A 7852-nucleotide genomic window follows, 5' to 3' on the forward strand; every position below is an offset into this window, starting at 1 on the left:
AAAAAAAGAGAGAGAAACACTATCGTTTAACTTACATGTATGCAATGCTGCCTCAGTCCCTACTTCACTCCACTTTTCTTTGTTCCAGTTAGGGAAAATACCTTCCATAGATCAATAGGCCTCTGGTCTAAGTGGGTAAAAAACTACTGATTAGGGAGCAAATGCAATCACCTATAAAATACACACCCTTTTCTGTACCATGTCACAAGGCTTCATGAAGCCTTACATGCTTATATACTTCATTTGGGATGAATGTTCTTTGCATTTTCCTGTCATTTCTAAGAGGTAACAAGTGGTATGGTGTCAAGCTAAAGCAGATGATAGTCATTCCATTAATTCCTTCAGCTCATCCTCTCAATATTGCTTTTAAAATATACAAGCAGGCACCTGCAGATGTTGTGTAAAGCCTCTTACCCTACAGAAGTGTTTTACATATGACTGAAGAAAATCTACCTAATGAAGAGTTCACATGAGTCTATTTTTCCCCCATGGAAGAACAAAGCACAAACATGAGAAATGCTGTGACTGTTCTGGGACCACAGCAGAATGCACTGTTCTCAATCTGATTCCTGCCTGAAAACTCTGAAGACTCATCTCAGATACACTGGTAGCAGCCTTGATTCCTGCAGGATGTTAATTGGTCTGCACCTGGTAACCCTTAGGACAAGATATTTCATTGAAACAAGTCCTTTGACACCTACAGCTTCCAATTAATCGAGATACTGCACATCTCAAAACTATGTGAAGTGCTCGAGGCAATACTGAGACAGAATGAAGAGCATCTGTCTACTCCTCACCCAGGGCAGAAATCGATATTTCTTGAGTTGTATGAAATCTGCAACATCCAAAAGAAAGTCAGAGACACCTCAGAACCAAGGTGAGGCAGTTGTACATTCTACAAATCCACCAGCTTGCTGCAGATTTCTCCAAAATATTGTGGAGAAGCTGATTTTAAAGGACTGACTTTTGCCTTGTGTTCTCTCAATCACCAACCAGCTAACAGTAGCTCTTCCAACATCAACAAGCAGCGCTCGTGTAGAAAAGACAAAACCAAAAATCTGTTCCAAGAAGTCTTTCCCAGCTCAACAACTTCTAGCTATTCCTAAGAGAAAACCTCAAAATAGTTCTTAGGAATGTAAGGGCACACTAGTAACTAGCTGAGGATTTCCTGAATTTCTTGCTCTTTTCTTCCTGTGTAGATAAGTCTTGTTTTTGAAGGAGAAAAAAATCAAGTGTCAGAACCATTACATCTCAACAATAAGGAGAATTGGTTAACATGCACACGCCACCACAATTTCCAAGCTGAAGCTCCTAGAGCTGGCCAAGCATTTATCCTAACTGCATTTTAGGAGATTACCAACCAGCTGTGCTGTGGTCACTACAACGGTTGTGGCATTCACCTAAAATGTAGTTGTACAAAAGTGTAAGATGATGATGTAAGGCAGGATTTGGAACAAACTGGAAACTGTATTTGGCTTAGGAAAGCACAGTTAGTTCTCTATTTGCTCAGAAAATCCATCAACTCTTACCAATCTAGGTTTAAGACCATATAGGACAATTAACTGGTTTAATATCTTGCCAACAGAAGAAAATAGCATTATTCCCATTGTACAAAGTAGAAAGCAATGTAATTGTAGATTAAGGGATGCATGTCTGCTTTCTAAAGACACAAACTGCACTTGTAGAATGGAAGGTAGGCACTTAGAAATACAGCCTTAAAACCTGTCTGCAATGATACAGAACGGACAATAACAGCTGTACCTCTCAATTCCCAAAGTTATGCTGTAAGCAGTGAGGCCCCTTCCTTTCAGCAGCGGTGATTTTCATGCAGCTTTGTGCCTTGCCCTTCAAGGGCACTTCCTGTACCTTCCTGCATGTTTCTGATCCTGCTCATTTCTTCACAGAACTCCAAAAGCTGCTCCCAAGTCTAAATGCCCCACCTCAAAAAAATTCCTTCTTGAGTTGCATTATCAGATTGATGTCATTTACATGTTTCTTATTGGGAAACAAATCACAAGCAACGTAAGCACCGGCACTCTAAGGGTAAACCCACAGCCTTGAAGTCCATATGCATTGCAATTAACTCCTTGCTACCATCAGATGTGGGAAACACCTCTGTGTAGCACTCCTACTTGTGAAATGCACTCTATGGGTTCCTGGCACTACCAGTTTATCAATTTCAGCATGAAAAACATCCATACCAGTAGTAGCTCTGATACAGTATTTTGCACTTCACAGGTGAACACAAAAAAACACAATCCAAGCATCCAAATAATCTTAAATGTATTTCCCTTTACAGCACTAACACATTTGGAATTGCCCAGAAATACTCTATAGCCTCCAGTTGTTGATGCCATAAAGGCTTTTATGGTACTAGTCCTATTTAAGAAGTGCTTAGTAGTACCAAATTTTCATTTTATTAAGCATGAATATTAAACTTGCCTAGTGCATCATACAGCCCATCTCAGACATGCTTTGGACTACAAAGGATAATTTTCCCTGGGTTGATATTCAGCTGATAAAAATCGCTATTTTCACACTGGATCAATTACTACCTAAGGACTGAATGTGCACTAAATTGAGTTTAGCAGAAACATATACTCACATGAAATACCATGAGGTGAAAAAGTTAATTAAAACTCACTCATACTGCAGAAATATTTTCAGGGAATAGCCTTTAGAATGAACAAACGACTGTATTTTCCTTCTGTACCTCCCTGGAAAGTGAAGCTGGACAAGAGCAGGGCGAAAAATCAACTCCCAGTCTTCTCATCAAAATACTACCAAACAAAAATAACTACCATTGACAAAAATACAAGGTCAGAAAGTAATATTCCTAAGCTACAGCAGAGACAAAGACAAGAAATAATTGAATGAGCCAGGTCTAATCGCCTACCTTTAGGGCAAAACGCTCCACAGCCCATCGTAGGTTTGCCAGGCCACCCTCATAGTGCATCCAAGGGAGAACTGCAGTCTCACAGGTGTTGGAAGCCCCTTGCTCTGCAGGCCCCTTTGCTGCTGCTGTATTGTCAGACCTGTTTTCTAACAGAATGGTCCAAGCACATCGCAACTCTCAGCTCAGAGCATCACTTCAGAACAAGTGGCTGACTGCCTATATAATTTAATATGATGCCACATGAGACTCATAGACCATCTGCAAAAGAAGCTAAATCTGCTTTGTGCAGCTTGGTGAGTTGCATTCTGAACGCCAAGTTGCAGCTTTGACTGTGTGCTTTTGTTATCTGACACATAACTGAACAAAACACTCAAACGGCACATCTAAAGCACGTTTTTACTCAATTGTCATCTCTGTTCAATTTAGAGCAGGGATGAGAAAAGTGACATACCCCTGGCTCACTTTTAAGCACTAGAAAGTGGTACCTTTCTAGTTTCCAACTGAACTTCATTTACCATACCAGGGGCAAGTATGGAGAACCAAAACAAATTTCTTATTCAGAGTTATTCAGCCATGTTACACAACAATCCCTCCCCAGGTTTCATTTCAGATGTGATCTCTTGCAAAAAAAGAGACACTGAGCCCTCATCAGAGTCCTGAAGTCAAACTTTTTACCAGCTCTGGACTCTCCGATATACAGCAGTTTGCAGTTACTGGGTCATTCTCACTGAAACCTCTCCCTGCCAACAGTCCTATTTGCTGCTGCACTACTTACAAGCTGTAATGGGGCTCCCAGCTCCGACTCCTGGACTGCTGAACAACAGCATTCAATTAAACGACAATATTGAGCTGCTTTACTAAGCTTTTCTTCATCTCTGAGTAGAATCCTAAGTGTCCTACAGATCTTTCAAGCAAGATTGCGACAATAAAGTAAACACAGCTCAGGAAAATCAAGTTCTACTTGGAATCATAAAGAAGGATGCTGAAGATATTTCTACGTGTTAAAAATATTCACAAAGTCTGAGGCAGCCACAATCTGCATCATATATTACACCTATTTCATAAGTGACTAATTATAAAGTGATGCTTTTTTCGCATCCACAAAAATAGCTGGGTTTTTTTTACAGAAATAGTAAATGAAAATTATCTGTTTTATGATGAGCATATTTATGTACCTAAAAGCTAAAAGATCGCATCCATGTGAACTGCTTTGATACGTATAGTTACAGCAGGGTAAGAAAGCTCTGAATTGGCTCAAGCAAAGCTGTCTTCTCAAAGGCATAACCTGGTGAAAAATTAATAGCAATGACTCTGAAATGTATGGTTTGGGGACAGGAACACCGAGGAAAGGAATTTCTAATTATACTCTCCACAATCCATTTTCACTTACCATAAACACAAACTCAAGCGGGACTTAATTTCTAACTCCCATAATCTAACATCAACAGCTGCAAGGAAATTATCATGCAGACAGTCTGCATCTCCCTATTCCCTCGGCAGCCATCACTGCTGGGATAAAGCAGCACATGGGTAGGGTGCTCCGGGCTGACCATCTCCCCCAACTGCTCCTAAGGGCTCGTTTCCAATCCCACCATTTTCAGCTCTGTAAAAAGAGAAGTGTAGCCAGGGAGGACTGAAATCTTTTCCAAGTGTCTTCAGCCATCAATACAGGAAACGATTCAAAGGCAACATGACACTGATAGCTTAATTTGTGAAAATGGATAAATACCATATCTGCCACATAGCACATTAACCCATGTAACAAATAAATACAGAAATAGCACTGCAATGCTTGGTTAAAAGGTTTTGGTTCACAGGGGAGAAAATTTAATTAAAACATGTAATGTCAATTACTGTCATTTGTAATTTTATTTTGCTTCCCTAGAAACAATACAGATGCAGGATTCTAAAGCTACCTGCATGTTTGATGCAAATGGGATAAAATTATCTAGGTTCTGAGAAAATCCAGATAGTAGGAAAAAAAAAGGCATTTTTACCGAACCTCATTCATGGATCTTCTTCAAAGCGTTGACTGTGTGAGGACTGGCTTGCCTCCAATATAGGCCAACAACCCAGACCTGAGACTTTTCGTAGAATCATAGAATGGCCTGGGTTGAAAAGGACCACAATGATCATTGAGTTTCAACCCCCCTGCTATGTGCAGGGTCGCCAACCAGCAGACCAGGCTGCCCAGAGCCACATCCAGCCTGGCCTTGAATGCCTCCTCCAGGGATGGGGCATCCACAACCTCCTTGGGCAACCTGTTCCAGTGCGTCACCACCCTCAAAGTGAAAAACTTCCACCTAATATCTAACCTAAATCTCCCCATCTCAGTTTAAGGCCATTTTTTTACTTGTGTTAGGTCATCAAAAAGGCTGGGAAGGAAGCAGCAGCTTCATTCTCAGCTCCTGTAAATGGGCACAGCCTTACTGAGGCCAACAGAAGAGCAAGGATTGATATCAGAAGAGAATTTGGCTTACTGTTGTTACTGATTGATTTTAACAGGAAAATTATAGGCCCAGTTCCTTAATGCTTCTGCCTCACTCACTCTGTTCTATGCAGAAGTGATAGAGACTTAGGAGTGATGTAGAAGACTCCCAGTATCTCACCACTGCAGTAATAAACATTGCCAAATGTTCCCAGTCCTTTTCTCCCTTGCTACATGCAATGCATTGCAGTGTCAGCATCCACTTCTGGTTTTATACAAACCACAATGCAGCACAGCAGTGCCATGCCCATATTATATTCTCTTGAGGTCAGGAAGCAGCACCAGGAAAGGATGAATGAAACCTCCTGTCAGTGAATCACATCAGATTTATTTCTACTTTGCAAACTGTGATCTGAGATGCCAGAAGGAGAAAATGTGCTGTAAAGACCTCCAAGCCTTTTTCTTTAAGTATCACCACTTCCAAATACAGCAACCACGCCATCTTTTGAAATCATGCCTTGCTCAGTAGTGTAATACTACAGTAAAATGGTGATTAGAATTACAGGAAAGAGCTAACAAAAGAAAGAAGAAAGCAATTAGATATTTTCTTACATCTCTACATGACAGACACAAATAGTGCCTCTCAAGTTCTCCCAGGCTATTTCAGGAGTATGCAGCACACAAAATGATATAGGTTCATTACAAAAAAATCTAAATCTAATCTGTCTGAATTTCAAATGCCAGGAATCACGTACACAAAGAATGAGAAGGCAGAACTCATGTTATACATAAGTAGAACACAAACGGGGAATCACATAAAATGCTCAGCTACCCAGAAATTATGGGTTGGATCTCTGGCAGTGTCAAACACTGTCACTGTATAAATGCAGTCTGGGAAAAGATGCCTCCAGACAGGCTTCCTGCCTTCCCCACTCCTCACAAGGATGACGTGTGGCTGGCATCTGGGATTTCAAGGGTGGCTCAGGGCATGAACGACACTATTTTGTCACTGAAGGTCTCAGGGGTCTGCTGCACTTTCTGAAATCCAATTGCCAAACTCACTGAAAAGCTCTTCACCTTCCACAGTCTACATAAGTGAGGATATCTATGACGTGAAACTTTCCCATCTTAAGCTGAGATTTCACTGCACTGAGGAAATTCCCAGCTGTTCCAGCAGCCTTGTTTTAAGGCCCCTCTGCATCACTTTCACAACCAGAACGAAGCCCTGTGAATCAACGCCAAGATACTGCCCAAGCAGTGCACTATTCACTTAGCAAAACTGAAATGCAAATATTTCATTGTGATTTTCCAAAGCACGTGCTATTGGCTAAAGGTCACCTTCCTGGACACCTTGATTTTAATCTTTATGCCAACATCAATGCTGACATCAACGTAACCTCCTCTCTCTTCCTCATTTACGAGAGCTTAAATCCAGAAGTGAATTACTCTCAAACAGGCTATGTAATGAAAGGGAGGGGAGACAAACATCACTGTTATATTTACAGCAATTATCAAACTGTCTCTCTCGCAAATAACACAGGTGAACACTGACAAATGTCATTCAAAAGGAGCAATTCTAACTAGACCTATCCGGCAACTGCAAAAAATTAATTGACAAAAATAAAATCCCATCACCTATATTATGACTGACAGGTGGCTTAAGAGATGCTGACAAGATCTGGGGGGCCCACAGCTCCCCCAGTGCATTACTGATCTTTGCAGCACACCTTCAAGGCACAAGTGTTACCAAGTGCAGGAAGGCAGCTTTTTTCTTAAATGCGTGGACGAAAGAGAATGATGTTATAGCTGTAAACATACACACTTCTTTACAGCTTATATCATAAACAGTACCTTTACAACAAACGTAGGTGCAAACAGTGCACTTGAAGGCTGGGTAAGGCAGCCTCAAACAACAAGAGCCACTCCCTGACATCAAACCAGGCTTTACTCAGGTGTGAAACCTTCACCCAGAGCCTGGCTCGCTGTTACATGCTGACATTTCAGATCTAATGCTGGAATTACTCTCCTCTCATTTTCTGTGTAAATAACACTGGATTGAAATCTAAACTCAACGACGTTTCCGAAAACAGAGACAAGACTTGAAAGTCAGCAAAAGATCAGCGACATAAAACCAGTCTGCAGATCAGACCTCAATCCTAACTCCTGCTGATCTCTCTCATAGTACAAAAATATTACTCAGCAAGAGTAAAGGCAGCACAATCAGTTACTGAATAGTTTGCTCAGTATATTGTTTCCCAAGCAAAAAAACAACAGCGTACTGATTTACAAGGGCGTCCAAAATGGACTCACAGTTTGTGCCAGGGTAAAGAAAAAATCCTTGATTTATAGACCTGCACGTGAACAAGCCCCTCATTCTTACTCTCTCCCTGCCTTCCATTTAGTCTTTGTGTTACTTGAGTTGGATTTCCTTTAGGTCTGGGTTCTATTCGCTAAACTACATTAATACACCAATTCCATCCTGCAATCTCCTTTGCTAGAATATTGCCAAGCTGGCAAGATGGTTCCTG

Source organism: Meleagris gallopavo, chromosome 5, assembly GCF_000146605.3.
Source record: "Meleagris gallopavo isolate NT-WF06-2002-E0010 breed Aviagen turkey brand Nicholas breeding stock chromosome 5, Turkey_5.1, whole genome shotgun sequence".
In the NCBI taxonomy this organism is placed as follows: Eukaryota; Metazoa; Chordata; class Aves; order Galliformes; family Phasianidae; genus Meleagris; species Meleagris gallopavo.